Source organism: Hippichthys cyanospilos, chromosome 6 (assembly GCF_059441005.1).
Source record: "Hippichthys cyanospilos isolate Australia breed blue-spotted pipefish chromosome 6, RoL_Hcya_1.0, whole genome shotgun sequence".
NCBI classification, from domain to species: Eukaryota; Metazoa; Chordata; class Actinopteri; order Syngnathiformes; family Syngnathidae; genus Hippichthys; species Hippichthys cyanospilos.
In genome coordinates, this window is record NC_142374.1 from 17,480,801 (window position 1) to 17,501,963 (window position 21,163).

The 21,163-nt window shown below is 40.8% G+C and overlaps 1 long non-coding RNA gene across 1 annotated transcript in view; it reads left to right on the plus strand.

Moving 5' to 3' along the window:
* LOC148422509 (uncharacterized) overlaps nucleotides 1-8,153 on the plus strand; it is a 61,279-nt gene extending 53,126 nt beyond the window's left edge. The window contains exons 6-7 of the long non-coding RNA XR_015865896.1: nucleotides 6,749-6,806; nucleotides 6,869-8,153. This is a non-coding gene — a long non-coding RNA (uncharacterized LOC148422509). The remainder of the gene's footprint in view (nucleotides 1-6,748; nucleotides 6,807-6,868) is intronic.
* The last annotated feature ends 13,010 nt before the right edge of the window (nucleotides 8,154-21,163 follow it).

Consider the following 21,163-nt stretch of genomic DNA (forward strand, 5'->3'; position numbering starts at 1 on the left):
TCTATACCTCTGGCCAATTCTATTACTTTGAATAATTGAGTGAAAAATATGAAAAATTGAAATTTGCCCTGTCGTGGTGTGAAATGGGAAAAAAGGGGGGATTTCTAAACATGGATATTATTGAGAAATCGGGCCATCCGTGCAAATAGTACATAGCGAGGCCATCCCCTCGCGTCCTCTGGGTCCAAATAATGGCTTTGGCCTGAACAATGGCGAGGTGGGCTGAAGCAGTGCAGTATATCAGCCAAGTGGTGCCCATGTGATAATTCTCCAAAGTTAAACAGCCATAAACGGCTTGAGAACTCTGACCTTCACAATCTAACTAAGCAAGAGGAGCCAATGATTTGGAACAGACCCATCTAGGCGGCCGCATGATGATAAACTATGCCCCCAGCTTTGCTCAAAAATAACTGTATGTCTTCCGTGACATATATAGTGCCAGCATTTCAATACGATCCCAATTTATTTTGCACTAAAATGGTTTATTGTCGGCAATAAAGCATGTGCGGCAGGAGGCGGAAGGACGCGGCTGCTTGGGTGCAGCGAGCGCGTCTCAAAGGCACATTGTTCTCTTTGCCGCTCCCGAGCGCTTGGCGTCGCCTGCGAGAAGGCCGTAAAAAAACTATCAAAACTTATAAAGCTTATCATTAGTCTCCCTCTTGTCACTCACTCGCAGCTGGCTGTTTTTCCTCCGACGACTTTCCGCAAACTTGGGAGCAACTTCCAATGTGAGACGGAAGAAATAATTTGATCTTCTATGACATCGGAACGCAACCCCCCCGCCCCCATCCCGATCTACAAACGTGCACATACACACGCATGCGTGCACACACAAATCCGACGAATTTACAGACGTTTAGGCTCTCGAGCGGTATTTGTCACTTTGTGTCAAAAAAGTCATCACGGGGATAAAAAGGAAAAATCGCTTTAGCGCGCCGTGAGCCCGCGCCATGATGGCGGGTCATTTACAATCCTCTACCCTATTCAGACAGCGAGCAGACGAGCCAGCCGTGCATCTTTCGGCACACCGTGCCCTTCACACTTGTCATAGCAGCACCATAAACAGCATCCATAACAATTGAGGCCTCTGAGGGAAAGGCTCCGTTATGCAGAGGAGCCCGGGCTCCCAAATCGATGTGTTTTCCAAGTGGTCGGGAGAAAACATGGCTTCTTGTCACGAGCGCCGCGTTCGCAGCAGGAATTACAGTTTGCAGCAAACGGCCCTATAATGAATGAATAATGTAGTGTTTAGTGAGAGGCTCTTCTTATTTGTAGAGGAAATCTTTACGGCTGTGTAATTAATCATAATTAAGAAGATTTTGACAAGAGCGGAGGGAGCCGGCAGACAGCGCCGCCTCTCTAAATTCCCACCGAGGGCTCGCAGGAAGCGATGGGAAGAGGCGGCTAATGAGATCCATTTCCAGTAGCTCTTGTTATGATCTTTGCTTTCCTTTGTGCCAAGGCTCATCATTGGGGGGCTTACAAGCGCTGGCTGGAGAAGAAAGGACGCGCACCTCTTTGTTTCTCTAGACCTCCTACTCCACATCTATTACATTGTACCTCACAAGGCTAAGTACCATTTAATTTAGTCGCCCTCGCATATTTATCATCTGCCGTTGATTTATGAGCTTAGATTCCCATTGCACCGGAAATGCAGGCTGGTGTGGCTTTGCTCTGCCGGTTCTGCAGAATTTCATACGGTAAACAACCAACTCCTTCCTTTGGATTACATTTGGATTAGTCACACAAACGGGAGCAATAATTTGGAACAGTCGTCCACAACAAGCTAGGCATGGCTGGACTAAAATATCGATTGTTGTGTTTCCAATTAGACTTTTTTTTCCAAAATAAAAGTGACCAAGTAAGATTTTGATGAATAGTTTTTTCCTTTGAAATGTGTCTGAGGAGCACAGCACACTTTGGTACTCTGTATTAAATGGGTACTAAACTTGTTTAGCCATTTTGAGCAGTAGAAAGCTAATATTTGGTCTATTATTTGATCATTAAATTCTTTTTATTTACAAATGAATACCTTTAAAAATATATTTTTCCATTAACTGAAAATGACATCGCATGTACTTAAGGCTTCATCTCGCGAATGGATCATGACCAAACCCAAAAAACAAGCTGGTTATTAACTCAGCCTTAAACACTTGCAATGCCATTTTCCGTAAACAGTTTTTAAAGTTTCACTTATGTTGCGCTTTGATACCTTTGGTGCTCAAAGCGCTTTATACTGACTACACATTTACCTTGCATCAGGAGCAAGTGGCCGTTCAGTATCAGTCACAATGGCTGGTGACAGAACCCACTAAATACAACTGAGCCATGCCACCCGTAGTGAAAAATAATGATAAACAGATCATTCAAGGCATCTCCACTTCATCATGGATGACCAACATTTAGACATTTTTCAACATTTTTCTTTCTTGTCAAAGTTTAAACTGTGCCTAGCAGAGCACTACTTTCCTCCTTCTACAAATCTCTTCTCATAATTGCAGGTGAATGAGCTGAATTCGTCGGCTGAAAGAAAATATTTGAGTATCAGCATGGTTTCTTAAAAAAGTGAGCAGTTAGAAATGAGTGCTGTGTCATGCTATCAGGCTCAAAGTGTGTGGAGTCATTCATGTCCTCCACGCCTATATGGGGCAATTGGGTGCTGCTAGCTAGCCGCTAATTTACGCTGGATGCAACTATAATGGCACCCGAGCCACCAGTAAACATAGGCTACAAGTGCCAAAGTCACTGTAATTAAGTCATTTGTTAGCACCCTGAATTTGCAATTGAATGTGCAATGAATGAATGAGCAATTTTTGAACCGAAGTACCCGAATTACTAGTATCCGTTTCACCTATAGTTTCCAAGTACATCGCTTCAGAGCCCCCACCCCAACCCCCAAGTATTAGCAAGTATTTCACGGAAGATGCTATTTTTTTCCAACTCCTTCCAAAGTGAGCACGCCATCTGAAGCAGCTGCTCACTCGGAGGCCAATGCCCCGAGAGCACGCCTACTGTCCCGACAACGTCTCACTACGGTCACAAGCAGTAACAGCTCAGCTTGAATAATTTAGTCATGGCTCCTGCATTAGTCACCGGGGATGAGCCTTAGCGCCTGAGGACCAAGACGCTCGCCATCGTTTTACACATGATCCACTTTACAATGTTTAAATGCATTTTTTAAGTTAACGGCACAGATATTTATTGTGATAAGCGGCGCGGCGCACGCCGTGTTTGCAGTAAAGAGTGGTGATTTGTCGAGCGATGTCAGAGAGCCGTCCCACTTGGCGAGGAGCTGAATTGTGTTTGATTTCATAAATAATTGCAGTCATCGGGGACCCGCATTGTTTTAGGCTTAACTGTGTTGTTTACCCACGCCACATATGTCGGAGGGAAAGGCGCTGTTGTGGATACACATCAGGCCCGGAGGAATCTTACCCAGGGCCGATGCACGCTTGGCACGCGTATTAAAGACTTTGTGTGCTTGTGAATTGGGAGTGAACTTGAAAGGAACGGAGGAAAACAACATGCAAGCATGTAGCCTACTGGAGGTATTAAGGCGAAGCTGAGAGCAAACACATCCGTAGTTAATGAGGCCCGGCATCTGGAGCGATGATTGGGATTCATCAGCCTTACGCTCCATCGCCGCGACGACCGGCGAAGAGACAAGGCGTCGTTTTCCCAGTGTTAACAAATCGAAGTTGGAAGGTGATTGATTGCTCCCTCATCGCCGTCCCGTCAGCTGAGGATACATGAAAGATGTTGGCGCCTCTGGCCCCGATCCCGCATTGCAAATGTAGAAATCCTCAGAAAGTAATTGATAACAGTTTCCCCGCCGCGGTGACCCCAGGAGTTTTGCGAAAAGAGTTTGAGAAGAGGTATGCTGCTTGCTTGTACGTCGAGCCTTGTGAGGGGAATCTCTAGCGCGGACAAACATTGCATTGATGTGTATGCGTGCAGGTGTGTGGGTGTGTTCCCTTGGTTTTGGCTACACGGTGAAGTCCTAATCCCCGGTTTCACGGTCTTTGTGGGGACCTCTTGAACTTGTGGGGACCATCCTGGTGGACCCCAGTAGTTCAGACCTCTTTTTGAGGGTCAAGACTTGCTCTTGGAGTATAAGTTTGATTTAGATTTTGGTTCAGGTTAGAGTAAGGGTTAGGCAATTTGTTGTTACGGTTAAAGTTAGGGTTTGAGGCTAAGAAATGCATTATAGTGATGGGATGTCTCCACTAAGATAGAAAACTCCCCTTGTGTTGTGTGTTTGTGTGTTCCCGTACGGCTGTACTTTTGAGAACCGTTGTACAGTAAGTTTTCCACTGGCTTAGTGAGGACATTTTGGAGGAATGAGGACACTTAGGCCGGCCCTCGCTTGTTCAGAACTCTTTTTGAGGTTCACGACATGTTTTTAGGGTGTAGGTTCGATTACGGTTAGGGTAAAGGTTAGGGTTAGACAATCGTGTCCGATGGTTAGGGGTTAGGAGCTAAAAATGCATTATGTCAATTATGTCCTCACAAGTCTAGCTGTACAAATGTGTGTGTGTATGCACGTGTGTGTATGTGAGCGCAGGCCGTGCGGGGGAAAGCAGAAAAGCTTCCTGAGATGAAAGCGAGCGGAGGTGGAGGTGTGGGTGCAGGTGCTTAAGTCTGCATGTGCACTCTGGTGGGACCGCTATGTCCCTATTATGGTAGAACGCGGCAAGCTCAATAGTCTCCAGAAAACGGGGGGAAAAAAGAACAGCGGCGCAGTTAAAGCGGCATGGTGCCAATTAGCACGGAGCAGGCGGACATATGCCAGTGAAAAATCCTGATGAAAGTGCATATTGATGTCATAAATTAGCCCAGCACAATAGATTGTTGGGGTGTTTGTGTGTAAATGTTTAATTAACCCGCTTGCCGACGTCGCCGCTGCGCTTTGCATGTGAGGAATCAATCTACTTAGCGGCCCGTTTAACAATGCAAGACCCGCCTTGTATGACATGTTCATTGGGGACAGGCGAGCAGTTGTTAATGTCTTTAAATTAACAAAGCCATTAACCCAATGTGATAATGGCCGGCTCTGTGTGTATGTGCAGGTTGTCCAAGGACAATAACTCCGTGTAAAACCTTGGTCTAATTCTCTTTATGGCTCCAGGTGAATTATCTGCACCTTGATGGTCACAGACAACTTTAAATCAGGTTGCTACTGATGGAGTGAGTGTTCAAACTAGCGGCACTTAATCAGGAATGAATCCTCTAATAGGTCTGTGATTAAATTCAAAGTAATTGTGTCACAGCGTGAAATGAAGCAGTTTATTGTTCTTCCTCAGCTCTTCTTCACTAATTGCCTCAGCCGCGAAGGCTACGGAATGTTTTCATTGCTTTTTGTTGGTTATTTGGCATTTATTTTAGGTGTAATTTGCTGGATTTGTGACAAGATGACCAGAGGGATTGTTACACTTCTCACTCACGATTGTTGCCTTTCCTCTGGCAATGTCAAGCGCTGTCAGGAAGTACATACTACAGTTATATACATAGTCTACAACACCACAGGAATGTTTAATGCTTGAAGTTGACTAATCACTAATGATGACCTCTATACTCGATTAATCGGCAGTTTTTTTTTCCAATCAATTGACTAATCACATTTTTTTTTTTGCTTGAAAAACGTAGTGTTAGCTCTAGCCTTACTCTCAACCCTCCATGTTTCCCTCACCTTTGTTTACGAATTCTACGCAGCTTGTGAGCACTTCCAGTCGGCTGCGTGGACTGCGACGCGTCAGAGGTTTTCTTAAGCACATTATCAAACTTCTTATCCCCTCTGACAATATTTTTGTGTTGTCTGTTTTTTATTTGGTCATTTTGGAGTGAATTGTGAGCTTTTTTCCCCTCACCAGTAGAATCACATGCATATATTGACATATTAATCAGGAGGAAGTATAGCGAGAGAGCTGAAATTTCCAGCAGATGATTAAAATGTAAAATTTTACATAGCAGCAATTCTGACATTTCTATGTGATTGGAGCTGGATTTGCGTTACTTTGTGTACAAAAATAATCACTGTCTAAAAATTCGACCATATAAAACCATTATAAGTAAAAAAAAAATTCAATGCATTTTAGTAGGATTTATGACATTGATTTTCCTGTCATTTTTGCAACATTCCCTTGAACAGCGGTCAAACTATGTCAACAAACAGAAAATTCTTTGTTGATTTGTGTTTCACCTCAAAACAGTAGGTGGCGGTAGAGACCAGTTAATGGCAATGTCTTTAAGCGTCATCATCAAGTCATCTGCTACAAAGACAGACCATACCATTTTTCAATTTTTTGGTGGGTGTTAACGTATGGATAGAACTGATGCTAATGAACAATTTGAGTGGTTGAAGGAAAAAAAATCTTTAATTACTTCGCCTTTAAACGTATTTACAAAATTTGGAAAACAATGCAATGTGTATAGTTTGCAAATTGTGTGCACAAGGCCATGATTTTCACAGTCCAGTAAAAAACCCATTAAATTTAAAATGCAAACCCTGAAAAAAGTGTGCATTTACATTGTCATAATGCATGCTTTCCCAATGACAAATTTCAGAAATATTTGTGTTTGACACAAGGTTCATAAGTGCGCAATTTCCTCCTGAAATTTTACTAATGCCGTGTAAAGTTCAAATATGTGTTCAATATTTCGCCCTTGTATGTGAATATTTGACTGATTTGGATTAGAAGTCTCTGCACTGACACATAACAGTGAGCGGCGTGTGCACCCCCATTGACAGATCACAGAGGGAGCCGTGATGACCCCATCCCAGAGGACCCTGCTGTTTTGCCTGCAAGGTAAAAGCTGTGATGCTGAGTTTTTTTTTTCTTTTTTTTCATTTAATCACCGTGCTCCGCAGTTCACGATGTTGCGCGAGGAGGAGATAGCAATTATAACGCCCGGCGTGCGGCCTGCTGCACTCCTGCCAGTGCTCTGGTGTATTCCCCGGGGCGCCGTAAGGAGACGGGTGGCGGGGGCGCCATGAAAGGGATACAAAATACCCCCGTGGACATGCGGAGCTTATCTCTATGCACTTGAGCCAATGGTGCACGCCATACGTTACTAGAACCGCCATTTGGGAGCTAAACGCTTTGAAAAGAGGCGCAGAATGCATTTGTGTTTTCTTTTCAGGAGAATATCTTTGCAAGTTTACCTTTCGGTTTCAAATCTAGCTTGATGACACTGCTTTCTTTCTAGTGGTTTGTTTTCGAAATGCACTTGAATGTCTCACAGTCCATATTTCAAATAGCAGTGCCTGTATTGTTTTTACTGAGAGGATACAGCATTATAATACAATATTGATATTTCCATAAATAAGTACCCACTCTCCCACAAACTGCATCCGTCAGACTTCTCCACAGTGCGACGAACTAGCTCGACAACTTTTTATATGGTATCAATCCTACAAGGAATATTGTTGTTTATTGGCAAACATCCTGACACATCATCATACACAATGAGGCGGCCATGAATAATTAATGTCCTCTCACACAAAATATTCACTCGCGCTCCAATAGTGTTTACTCCCCTGCAGTCATCCACACTGAGGATAACCTCTGCCGTTCTAAAGGAGCTCTGAGCCCGCCGCACAATGCAGCAAAGTTACATGAGGCACAGTAACAACATGAAAGCTGCAAGAAATAGATCAGTAAATACTCCGCAGCACTGTTTAAAGAGTGCCTCAATAACACGGAGGTTGTGTTTTTGGAGAGAATGAGGAAAAATAGCACAGTTGCTCAAGAAAATCTCTGGCTACACCTGTAAACAGGTGACAGCAAAGCTTCCAAACCATTTGACTTTCAGGCACTGCAAACTGCTGTAGTAAAACATGTAATTGAATCGTAATCCTTTGATTAATCTAAATTGACTACTGTGTTGTATGAGGTAAAAGATGAAGAAATAAACTAATGCGTTGTATATATGGGATAACCCCATGTGAAAAAGAAATGGTCCCATCCTCCAGTTGGTTGGTGTCAAATTGGAACATATTTTGTATGTTCTTTGCAGCTGTTTCTGTCTAGTGTTTTCTTTTTGCATTTGTTATGCTTTCAATTTGCATCCATGTTGTTTTTGTGAATGCATCTTTTTTTTGCAGCACTTTTACTCCGTGCGTTTTTTGTTGCAGCTGTTTTAATCTAGTTGTATATTTTTGCACTTGTTTTGTTGTAAGTTTGCTTCCATTTCCATTTTGTTGCTGCGTTTTTTTCAGTGTGTTAGCATATTTTGTTTGCTGTTTTGTTTGTTTGTTTTCCTGTGTTTGTAGTGTGCTACCGGTTACAGCACATAATGTCCCTGCGGGCCATCATAAAATTAAACCGCAGAAGTCGAAAATGTCTGCATGTAAATACCTAGTACGTTTTAATAGCAGGCATTGCGCTACATCTGTTGTGACACCATTTCCGGTTCGCAAGCAACCATAGCTAATTTTGCCAAACTTACTGTAATAACCGCATGTATATGAATTATATTGATTCAGTCTTATTCCACAAATGTAGTTTCAATCAGCGTCACGTTTCTGCTAACGCTGGCACAAACTCTGTACTATTACAATAAGCATTTTTTAAAGATAATTTTTCTTCCTCAAGAGCATGCATGTTACAACTCTTTTGTGTGACATAAGAGGTCCCTGAATATTCCCTCAACTGGGAATGTCCTGCCTCAGAGTCATACTGCCATATTTTTAAATAAGCATCGACTGAACAAATTTGCATGCTAAAAATGTATCAAACAATTCTGTGATGTTGGCACGAAAGATATGAAGTGATTTTAACTTTAGCAATTTTCCAATTCTATGTTTGAATCTAAACATGCTGTTGTCATAAATATCGTGCTTGTGGCGTTTGAATTAAGCAGCAAAATCCACCCACTTTTATATTTCTCAGTGGGCGACCTTTGTGCCATTTGCAATTGACTAAAAATGACATCACAGTGTCTAAGGGCTCAGGTAACAACTGTGATCATGACTCACCTGTTTTCTGAATTTTGTCATGTGATATTCACAAGCTGAACTGCAATTAGTTGTTACCTGAAACCTGAGTAACAATAGTCATTTTTAGTCGACAGCAAGTGACAAAATGGCTGTCCCCGAGATAGATAAAATCAGGTCGATTTTGCTGCTTAATTCATATTTCACAAACACAAAATGAATCAGAATACCATGTTTGGACTAGTAGGAGTCCATACATTTAATTGGGAAAAAAAGTTTGGGATTTATTTTTTAATCAATTTTCGAGCACATATAGTTTTTTGTACACAATAGTGAGTGTGTCATGGGAATATGAGCATAGCACCAGAAAATATCCAGTTTGGAATATTTTTTACAAGTCCTAACTATGAGATAAAACGGCTAAATGAATGAATGGCCATGATTCGATCGAGATGAAAAATATGCTTTTTAGAGTGTAAAGTCATTATAAGTATATTATCATAATAATTGGTGTCTTGAGTCCACATGCGTTAAGGAGGCCCCGCCTTTGTTTGGTGTGTTTATTTAGGCTCCGCACCAGCTGCTAACACATGTTTGCGTTGGGTTTGATTCAGCGGCGTCAAAGATTTACAGTCGTCCTTTCGGATTCCAAACGCGGCCTATATTTATTTTCCGGCGCATGCATTATATTCTCACCACATGTCTGGTATCGTAGCTGAGTTTTCGCCTAAAACCAACGCACTTCCAAGTGAATGTCGGAGTGAGCGTAACCCAGTTGGGTCGCGTCGACGGCGCGCAGCTGAATATCAAGCTGCTGACTGATTGACTTATGGAAGCTGGTGCAGCCCCGGGGAGACGTCTTTGTGGGGGAACCGCATGACACTCCCCTTGTAACCGTCTCGGAAGTCAATGCTATCACACTGTCAAACTCCGAACTTGCTTCCCGCGTGTCTTTCATTCCCCATCACCCACCCACCCCATCCCCATCCCTCCTTCCTCATCTCTGCATTCAAAATGATTCCCACAGCCTACAGCTACGAGCGCAGACTTTTAGCGCGCGTCCGCCGTCGACGGGAAGCGCGGGGGACGAGGGGGGCGCTTCCTGGGCCGCGCTCACCAGGGAAAGTGACAGCCTGGATAATTGGCACTAATCAAGCGACTGCTCGTATCGAGAGAAAGTCACTTTGGGCTCGGCGACAGGAACGCAGTTGACCCATCGAGGTAGCTGGCGCCCAAGGCCTTTAACTCGCCTACAATGTATTCTGTCAATCCAGCGAGTGGGACTGTCATCATCCAGCAGCGCAGTCGATCTTTGGTCAATACGCAAGGAGAAAGAAGAAAAAAGTCGGAGAGAAAGAAAAAAGAAAAACGGGGGGGGCGGTGTTGGGAGGGAGACGTTTCCTATTCCACATGAAAACTCGGATGTTATGGAGAGCGCGCTACATTATTCTTTTTTAACATTCCTCTCACAGCGACGGCTTTGAATTACAGAGGACTTTTTTGTCGAGAGCAAGTCGGAGATGAATCAAAAATTCATCTGAAGAAGTTGTGCGCAGGGCGAGCAGAATGTACCTCTGGTGGAACCAACATTTGCAAAAGTTCTATCTCCTTAAGCAATTATTAGCGGTGATAGTTTGACATGTGCAAGAGTTGTCAACAACTCACTTTAAACAAAGTACAAAGCAGAAATAAACAGTGCCCAGGGCAAAATTAACTTAGGGGACGAGCTACTTCATGAATTATAAATGACCATACTGCAGTGAGTGGTTCCTACCAGGAGGCCTCATTCGCTGGGAGAGACTAACCTATTTTCTACACATTTGAAAGTCAAGTGACAGCCAGCGCCAAAGAATGCAGTTCGGGGAAAGATCAGTCTGTTATTTAGTAAACGACTTGTGTAATTTCTAAATTGTGCCAAACTAACCGTGGAGCGCCCTCGGGGGTTTGAGTCATCTGCTCGACACGTTTGCCTCCTAACTGCCATTCACGTGCAAATGAATTCCCCTCGCAGAGCGCGTTTTAATCCATCTCATTAGCAAAGTGGCCTATAGATAAAAGCTCACGTTTTATCTTTTTAATCCGCGCCTCCCTAATGCTGCCTGGAAATAATTGAAATGGTGTCAACACCAATCGCGAGCCAGTGAGGCGGAGTAATCTTGACAAACTGTTGACGGAATTTTAATTTGCCCGCTTTGAGCTTCTCTGCGGTTCCACGCCCCGTCACCGAGAGCCTTGGATCTCTCGAGAAGTTCGAACTCATCTTTGGCTTTGGGTTATTCCTCGTTACATTCCTTCGGAGTATTTCCTTTGTCGCAATTCTCAAGGCGGAAAAGGCGGCACATTTCCTGACCCGAGATGACAAAGAAAAGGGACGGGAAAAGCTCCCTCGGTCAACATTGATAAAAAGATGGCACCGTGTCCTGACGAGGGACTTGGTGCGCCCTCTGGGCTCCGTCTCGACGAGATGTTGAGATGTCTGGATTGGCAGCTCTCTGGATGATCGAATCGCTGGAGAACCGAGCAAACGTGAACTGTTGGCGTTCCCTGTAGAACAAGACTCTTGCAGACTTACAGTGTGGCGGTGGAGAAAATAGACGCACAAAGTCAATTAAACGGAGCACTCGGGCAGAATTTTACGGCGACGAGATTCAAAATGAGGAAGCTCGTGCCACTGTGTGTGTATCACGACATTTGTTTAGGAATGGGCATTTTTAAAACTGCTCAGTTTGGCAAATGAGGAAGAAGTGGGACCACGGCGCGGTGGCATTTTTTAGATTAAAGGCTGCGTACGAGAAAAACTACTCTCGCTTACTGTCTCGCGTGCTCTATTTGCTTCCAATTTTTCTTGGAGTGGCACTGTATTAAGCCGCACAAACACGCGTGATTTATGTGAAAAGCTTCACAACTAAAATTAAATATTGAGCAGATTCAGCAATGTAGGTAAACACAATTGCTCTGTTTCCTGGTCACTTGCTGCGTCGGGTAGAATTTGTGGGGCACATTTATTAAGGCCCAAAATGGCCCAAAATTCTCACACAGTTTGCATTTTTAGGTAGGAAGGAAAGAAGGAAGGAAAAGGGTAGGAAGCAGGGAGGGAGGAGAGAAGGAAGGAAGGAAGGAAAAGGGTAGGAAGGAAGGAGTGAGTAGGGAGGAGAAAAAAAAGGACGGAAGGAAAAAGAAAGAAAGAAAGAATGGTACAAGGAAGAAAAAACTTAAGGAAAAATGAAAGAAAGTTAAAACAAAAGAAAAGGAAGTTGAGGAAAAATAACTAAGTAAGAAAGAAAGAAAGAAAGGGAAGGAAGGAAGGAGAGAAGGAAGATAAGAAAGAAAGAAAGAAAGAAAGAAAGAAAGAAAGAGAAAGAAAGAAAGAAAGAAAGAAAGAAAGAAAGAAAGAAAGAAAGAAAGAAAGAAAGAAAGAAAGAAAGAAAGAAAGAAAAGAGAAAGAGAAAGAAAGAAAGAATGGTGCAAGGAAGGAAAAAACTTAAGGAAAAATGAAAGAAAGTTAAAACAAAAGAAAAGGAAGGAAGTTGAGGAAAAATAACTAAGTAAGAAAGAAAGAAAGAAAGAAAGAAAGAAAGAAAGAAAGGTACAAGGAAGAAAAAACTTAAGGAAAAATGAAAGAAAGTTAAAACAAAAGAAAAGGAAGGAAGTTGAGGAAAAATAACTAAGTAAGAAAGAAAGAAAGAAAGGGAAGGAAGGAAGGAGAGAAGGAAGATAAGAAAGAAAGAAAGAAAGAAAGAAAGAAAGAAAGAAAGAAAGAAAGAAAGAAAGAGAAAGAAAGAAAGAAAGAAAGAATGAAAGAGAAAGAAAGAAATGGGGAGGGAGGAAGAATGAAAGAATGGAAGGAAAGGAGTACAGTAGAAAGAAATTCTGAAAAAAATAAGAAAAAAAATACCGATTTGAATCAATGCATCATATCATGTAATTATGATATAAAAGTGGCCCAAGTGCGTGTGTGTGCTGGGGGGGGTCAGACCCACTACGGCCCACCATGGCGACGCTTATGACTGTTAGCAGCAGACCTGCCTCGCTGTTTTTATTTTCTTGCAATTTCTACGTTTCCGCACAACACCAACGGTTGTTCGCCTTCTTCAATGGACCAGTTAAGGCAGGCCTCACGCAGCATCCGCCCGCACCATCGGAAGCCAACGCTGAAACCCAGCTCCGCAAACACCATGATTGGCAGGCGGCTGGCACAAAGCGCGATTCCGGCGCAGCTTCACACGTTAATTGTTGTTGCAGCAAAAGGATGTTAACCAATATATGTTCAATGTTCTCTTTTTAGACACACTTCTGAAGAGTCACTCTTCAAACGTGGCGGTGTTGCGTGAGCCGCGCCGCTGTAGTTTTTTTGGGGGGAGACTTGAAGTTCCTTTTTTTCTCTATGAGCGTCACTGCGGAACAACACTCCCCGCAGCTGTTTATTGGCAGCAAAGTAAACTAAAATAACTTCAGTTTGTTTTGAATTGAAAGTCTTGCTAAATGAAAATAAACAGCACTGCAGCTATGCGCTGTGCAGAATAGTCTTCCAAATATATTTACTTTTTTCACCTTTTACGCATCAACGCTTGGTGTCGTATTTGATTTGGGTCTTCTGACAGGGTCAAGACTTTGCGAAGCCCCCCCCGGACATGTAGCGCATGAAGCTTTGTTGTTTTCCGGGACGTGATTAGAGACCTCAGTTTGCAAGATGTGAAAGAACACGGGATTCGGCGTGGAACTTTGCAGATGAAAGTATCGCGAGCGTGATAAAAGAGAAACGCACATGGAGCTGCATCGCATTAGCAAGGTAGCGCCCACTCATAATTGTGCCAACATGCCTTGGAGATACGCAGACACGTACGGGACACCCAAAATCCTCGTCCCTTGTTTTGCATAATACAGCTTTGCATGGGGGTGGGGGGGGGGGGCGTGATCTCCCCACTGTCTTCAAGTCATTTTGTTTATCATTCAAATGAACACCTTGTTCCATTATCCATGAGGTAGAAGGGAGTCATGTGTCAATGTCTTCTAATCTGACAGCCCGCTGCCCCGTGTCACCAAGGAAGAGACAAAAAGAGGTGCAGAGCAGGCAAAAAAAAAAAATTGCCTTCATACCTACACTTATGCTTCATAGTTGTGTGTAATTAGGCCGGCCGGGTCCCAGTCAAACGAGGGCAAGTCTGACTCAAGTGTGAGGTGTCAAACAGACACAAGTGGGCGTTTGTGTTTATGCTGCCGTCACACACACGCGCACATAGTGAGCCTTTGCCTTTATAGCGCTCTGTGTGATTGATTATTTAATGGAAGACTCCCCAGCCTGACTTGAGATCGCTAGCCGGCAAAACAAGTCAAACAACAAGGGAGAGCAAGGGTCTGAGGGAGGGAAAGATCTCCCCATGCTTTTGAAGCCAGCCTAAGTAGCCAAAGGCGACTAACTCCTCGCTCTTTTATATCCCGCTTTTTAATATTTCTTGCCTGTTATAATGATGTGCTTCCTATCCTTGAGTAAAGTTCTTCTTCGCCGCTTTTTTTTTTCTTTGCCAGGGAGGATTTTTTTCCCCCCTGAAATAAATTGTAAGTATATATTTAGTCTCCTAGTTTGGAGGCTTAGAGGCCAGCATAGAAATCTGTGCTGTTATGAAAAAGTACGTTGATGACTTGCTCGTGTTGTGGTTGTCAAGATCAGTCTTGAAACCACTTTTAAAAGGTCTATGTCTCGTCTTAAAAATCAAAGGCATCTGTACTGTCTTTTCTTAGTCTCAGATGGACTCAGAATTTTTGATCAAGACCGGTCAAAACCAGGCCAGTAAAAATTCTTTGTAAAATGACATTTATTATGGGCTTGTCAGGACAAAACAGCTTTATTGTCTTGCGCAGTATTTTGAACATTTGTGGCATTTTCTCCCGCATCGTTCTTGCAGTATTTTAGCCAAGGGATGGCAATTTCCTTAAAGTGTGATAACTAACTTGATCGTGCCATTTCAAACTTTGGTACGATGTCATCACCAGAGTGAAATTTCAGCTCCCTAGTGTTTTCTTTCAATGCTTCCCCTTTGATGTAAAATGCCTTAGATTTTGATTGGCCAAAATATTGCACAAGGCGTTTGTATGATTGCATAATTTGTTAATGAAGTGAAACAACACATTTTGGGGGTTTGAAATTTTGTTTTATTGTACTAGGTGTACAATGTATTACCAAGTACGTTCAAACCCACACTACGTACATATGTACGTTTAAGGTGTGTTAAACCCCAAACATCAAAACTGTATATACATATTAAAAATTGGTGACAGAATAGTAAGTGCTGCTTAAATATACTATACATACATGCAACTAAATAACATAAATACAAAATATATAAAAGATTTATTTATCTATGAGCGACGTGACAAGCTTGTTATGGCCTAGCTTAGCCATGTTCATATTTCTTGATTATCTCCAGCCTCATTTCAATACTAATCATCTTCTTACTTCTCCCTTTAGCATCACAAGCAATCTTGGGACCCATGGCTAACCTATTAAAGTTTAAATGCACAAAATGCACAATAAATACAATATTGTAAGCACTCAAACAAGATCAAATCTTTAGCATGCCACCATCTTGACACTATGATGCGGACAAATAGCGGACGAGCGTCTTAGTGACGCCGACCAATAGCAGAGCAGTATCTTAGGGAGTCGTCACACCGACCAATAGCAGACCAGCATTGTAGTGACGCAAGCGGTGACGTTTCAGTTTCTTATCTCTGATCTACAGTATGTAAAAGACCCGCTCTGCTTTGCATAATTATAAAATATATTGATATAATTGCTCACTTAGCACAGGAAGACACATCATTTCCATATCAGAAATCAGAGAAGAGCAGGTATGGGTGTCATTACTGGCAACTTTGCCGGAGCGGGAAAAAAAAAAAAAAAAAAAAAAATCAAATATTGATGATAACACTGGCGAAAGTTCCAACAGAAAACAAAGCAATGAAATCCAAATGAGCTGTCATTCCAACAGCCGTAAGTGTTGCAGGGCCAACAATCAAAGTGCTCCTTGTGCTAGAAGTGGAGTCTCACGCAGGTCTATAATGACCAGCGTCTCATCACACTCTGTCGCTTCAATTACCGGGCCGAGCCCGGCGCTCGCATTTGGAGCCCCTCGGGCCAAGACAATGTACCTGCGCCTCCTTTTGCTCCTCCGCTCTGCCGCACGGGCCGCACTTGAAAGACATGCGCTCTGTCAAATGGGACGGGTGTCATATGTGACGTTTGTTGGACCATCAAATAGCTTGACATACAAAAATGCATAGACTGTAAATAATTGCCAGGAAATTGGCGATTACGAAATCTGTTCTAAATTTAATATGAAAGCAGTTCCAAAAAAATAATGATTTTGAGACCATAGCTGTATTTTTCTTATAAAGTAAAACTATTGTAAGCATTGAAATAATGAAATGTTATATTTACTGCAGTAATTATTGATGAAGTTGTGATTTTTAAATGACCAGTTCTCAAATGAGGGCTCCTCTGAAAAAATAAAAAATAATATTGAGACCACAGCTGTAGTGGTATTCATCCTGGGCAACATGGCTAAAGAAATCAAATCTCAATTTATCGCTCAATCTATCGCTCTGTCTGATTAAATCCATGTAATAAACCTCAACTTTGATTTAATCTAAAATAAACAAAATGTTCAGACAACAATCGGGTAGACTGATTTTAAATTACTTTAAATATAAACTTATAGCTTGCATTAACATAGTTTAAATGCTACAATAGATCCAGTTGTAATGATTCTAAACGCGTCTTGTAAACCACCCACAAGATAGCAAATTTTCAAATTGCTGATTTTTAAAATGATTAATTAACCGTATTAACTAGATTTAGTTCCCAGACCTGAATATCATAAAGAAAAAACAAAAATCCCCCCCAAAATTAAAAATAGTATGGATGTCAGTATGCAAAAGCTGCAGCAGGTAACCACTGAATTGACAAATAATCAGTTATCACAAAAATGGATATTCATTTTTGATAGAGTAATCGTTTTGAAACCAAATTTGAAATAAAATTCTGGAAATTTCAACTGCTCAACAGTAAATATCATCTGATATCTGTAGTTCTTCTCGTGAGCACAATTATTACATATTGATGCATTCTTGGTGTTGAATAAAAATTAAACATTATCAAACATTTACATTTATTTTGTTAAAGAAAAATAAACAAAAAATAACAATTTGCTCTTTTACGAATGTTATGGACCAAACCAGTAATCGAATCATAATGCATTTATGTTTTGTATTTTCTGTAATGTCAATTTGAAATCATATCCTGTTTTTAAATCAACATATGGAAATTAATACTTGGTTTTAATCGAAGTCATCAATTAATTGACAAAATGGTTGGCAGATTAATTCAATATTAAAATAATCATGAGTTGTAGCCCTTCAATATGCACAAATAAATGTCATGACATACCTGTAAATATCAAAAATAAACTTTGTTCTTGTCAAATAATTTCTTGTCATTATAACGTACGTCTTAATTCTCAATGTACCGTATTAAGATTCTCTTTTCAGTACCGATAACACTGAGAGTTTTATTGTCATATGCATAGTAATACCAACGATGAACTTTTTATTCAATTCACTTCCATAACTGAGCAAACAATAAGGTAGGCAATAAAGCAAACACATACAAAAAAAATGTAGTAGTGCAATAAGGGTTAATAAATGAATAGACTTACATTTTGAATATATAACGGAGTAGATTGAGTGAAAATAATGTTTTCGTATGAGGAAGATAGTGCAAAACATCATGTAGTGCAAAATATTCCACCATAATCCATGTATACGTTCCATAGAACATTTTGAAGCACAGAATTTATAATTCATTAAATTATAACTACACAAGCAAGATGTTACAAACTTCTATAAAATGTAAAATCATTAAAAAAAAAAAAGACGCGCAATACACACTTTCATCATATTTGCTTAGATCTTATGTCTGAGTGTGTATGTGTACAGTTCCCATGGATATTGCATGGTATTTATTAAATCTTGCGTTTTTTGGCGAGGGCTGGAGCAGCCACAGCTTTGGGTCAAAAAGCTGTTCTTCAGTCTGCTCGTGTGTGCTGAGCTGAGGGCTTTTGGAACGTCTGCCTAATGGCACCAGTTCAAAGAGGGTTACTTGAAAAGCCTTTTTTTTTCCCCCTGTCTTGAGTTTTACGATAATAACGTGTTCTAATTAACCTTTACATACTTGCAGTTGGCGTAAAATAATGCTATTTTGAAGCCAAATATATGGTAGAAAAAATCCTTTTTTTTCCTTTGGATAGTCCACTGACAAGGGGATTTTAGAGCGCCTCGTTGTCAGCTATGGGTGCATGCATGAGAGAAAGGCAGAGAAGCATAGGGGACAATCGTTTTTTTTGAAAGTCTGATTTGACAGCCAGCGGAGAGCGGCTTCAAATGTATGCCGTCGCTCTAGAGTGCCTCGTTGTTGTGTGTGGAAAACTATAGCAGGGACCAAGCCAACTTTTAAAGTTAATCATTCAACTGCAAAAATTTAGTTGAGCCAATTTGGGTTAATTTTTCATCCAAGAGTGTTGTTTTTTTTTTCCATCAACATTTTTTTACACAATAAAAATAGTTGGGTTGGTTCAGTATTGTCAGCCAAATTAGGTCAAAAGAGGACAAACCCGACTTTTTAAGTTGGTTGGTCAATCCGTTTTGGACATAGTTTGTGTTTCATTTTGACCTAACAGTTTTAAATTGTATTATTTGCAACCAATGTTTTTTACACTCTAAAACAATAACCTAAATCGGGACAAAAGGGGACAAAACAACTTTTTAAGTTAAGATGAAAAGTTGTGTCAGTCCATTTTTGACCCATTTTGGGTTCATCTTTGACCTAACTGTTCTTGAGTGTAATTTTTAATCAACATTTTTTTACATTCTATAAGCAATTGGGTTCAAATATCATAAGGCGACTAACCCAGTTTAAGTTATTTGCTTTAAATGAAAAATTGTGACAGTCTTTTGATGACCCAATTTGGGTTATTTTTGACATTTTTCAGAGTAGAATTGGAGTAGAATTTTTTTTAACCAACATTGTTTTACACTTGCTTGAAAAAAATAACCCAAATAGGGTCAAAAGGATTTGAACACCAACACCCAATTAATAGAATGAGTCCATTTCCAAAGCAATTTGTTTTTATTTACTGTAACTGTTTTTCAGTGTAATTTTGAACATTTTTGACACTTTTCAAATTGTCAAATGGTTAAAACAAAAAAAACAACATACCGTATTTTCTGCACTATAAGGCGCACCCTCAATTAACTACATATTTTAAAACTTTTTTCATATATAAAGCTCACCGGATCATAAGGCGCACCCTCAATTACTGACATATTTTAAAACTTCTTCAATCACAATATAGTAATACTCAAAGTAATAACAATAATAACTCAAATAATAACTCAATAGCATAATAACTCAATGACAATATGAGCAACCTTGTTCAACTGTAAACACACAAAAGAAAGAGGTAAAGCGTACTTTCTCATTTCATTCTCCATGTACGAATCCCAATCTCAATATTGATCCATATATAAGGCGCACCTGATTATAAGGCGCACCATCAGCTTTTTAAAAAAAATCAGGCTTTTAGGTGCGCTTTATAGTGCGGAAAATACGGTACTCTCTCCTGGATTATTCCGCTGAAACGGTGTGCTATTGTTGGGCAGATCCGTATAAACTTTGTGGAGAAAGCGTTGCGAGGGAAATATCTCAAACGTCAACCCCCACCGCAACACTCGCATGTCTCAAGGCAGAACTAGCCATCGAAAAAGTGCTGCTTCAGTCTGCCGGTGTCTGTGGGCGCAGCTTTGATCAGCCTCACCTCAAGACGTATCCTGGAGGGTGCGCCAGATACGCCGCCATCCTCCATGGCTAATCACACTTCCTGTCTTTGTCTTTATGTGCTTTAGACAAACGTCAGATCCAGGCGCCGGGTGCAGATTTGCCCCGAGAACACGGAGAATAAAGCCTCTGGTGGTGCTGCAGCGATTCTTTCATCATGAATATCTCCGCTGTTTTTGAGTTGTGGTTTCAACCCCGTAGCCCCTCCACAAAAACAGTGCCTTACGCGCTAAAAAAAGATGATCGGAGTACAAAATAAATGTACTATTTGTCACCTTTCCGCCGCGTATATTTAGCTCAGGGAGACGACAGGTTCAAGGTTCAATCTGAACATTTTTTGCGCCGTGGTCGGTTTCATAGAAAGCAATAATATTATGCTAAATACGCAAATAATTTGTTTTTTTTTGCGCCGTGATCGGTTTCATAGAAAGCAATAATATTATGCTAAATACGCAAATAATTTGTTTTTAAACAGTCTTAGAAATACGCTTTAAAAGTATGGTTAAAACTTGGATTGTGGTTTTAAAGTAAGGTTTCAAGCTAGCCTTAGGGTTTCCATTTTTTTTCTTCGGGTTTCGTACTAGGATTGGGTTTCAAAATGGGATTTCAAACGAGGCTAAGGTTGTCAAAGAAGGGTTTAAGCTCGGCCTGGGCTTTCAAACTAGGTGCCGGGCTTCAAAGTAGGATTTTTGTTTAGGGTTAAGGGTTTCAAAATCGGGTTTCAGAGTAGGGTTTTAAAATAGGGTTGCTGTTCACAATAGGCTCTCTAAGCTAGGGTTAGGGTTTCAACGTATTATTGTATCATTTGGTTAACAATTTTTCACTTACAGTATTTTGGTACGACAATTTCCTATGAAATGACAATGCAACACGTTTTATCGTTTTTATGATACAGATGCAATTTATTTTTGTATCATTTTTTTTTTTATAACTACAAAAGCCATACAGTTTATTGCAAGCTTCAGAGTAGCCACTGTCCACATTGTGTTTTTGTGGAAAAGGGCATTTTCTTTACAAGACAAAATGTTATCACAAAAGACACTTTGTTTCTTTTTGTTATTCTGTCTTGCACAGCAGACTGAAGTATGATGATTCTTCACAAAATTATAAATTCAAGCACAAATCATTTTTAATTGAATTGAACCCTTACGAATCAAATTGGAGGCCCCAAAATTGGGATTGAATCAAATCATGAGTCAAAGATTCTCAGCTTACTTGGCTGTTTATAGTGAAAAATGTGTTACGAAACGTGGTTACTTACAAAACATGGTCTATTTTTTTCAATAACATGCGAAAATGTTGTTAAAACCAAAGACTAACAAATACTTTATTTATAC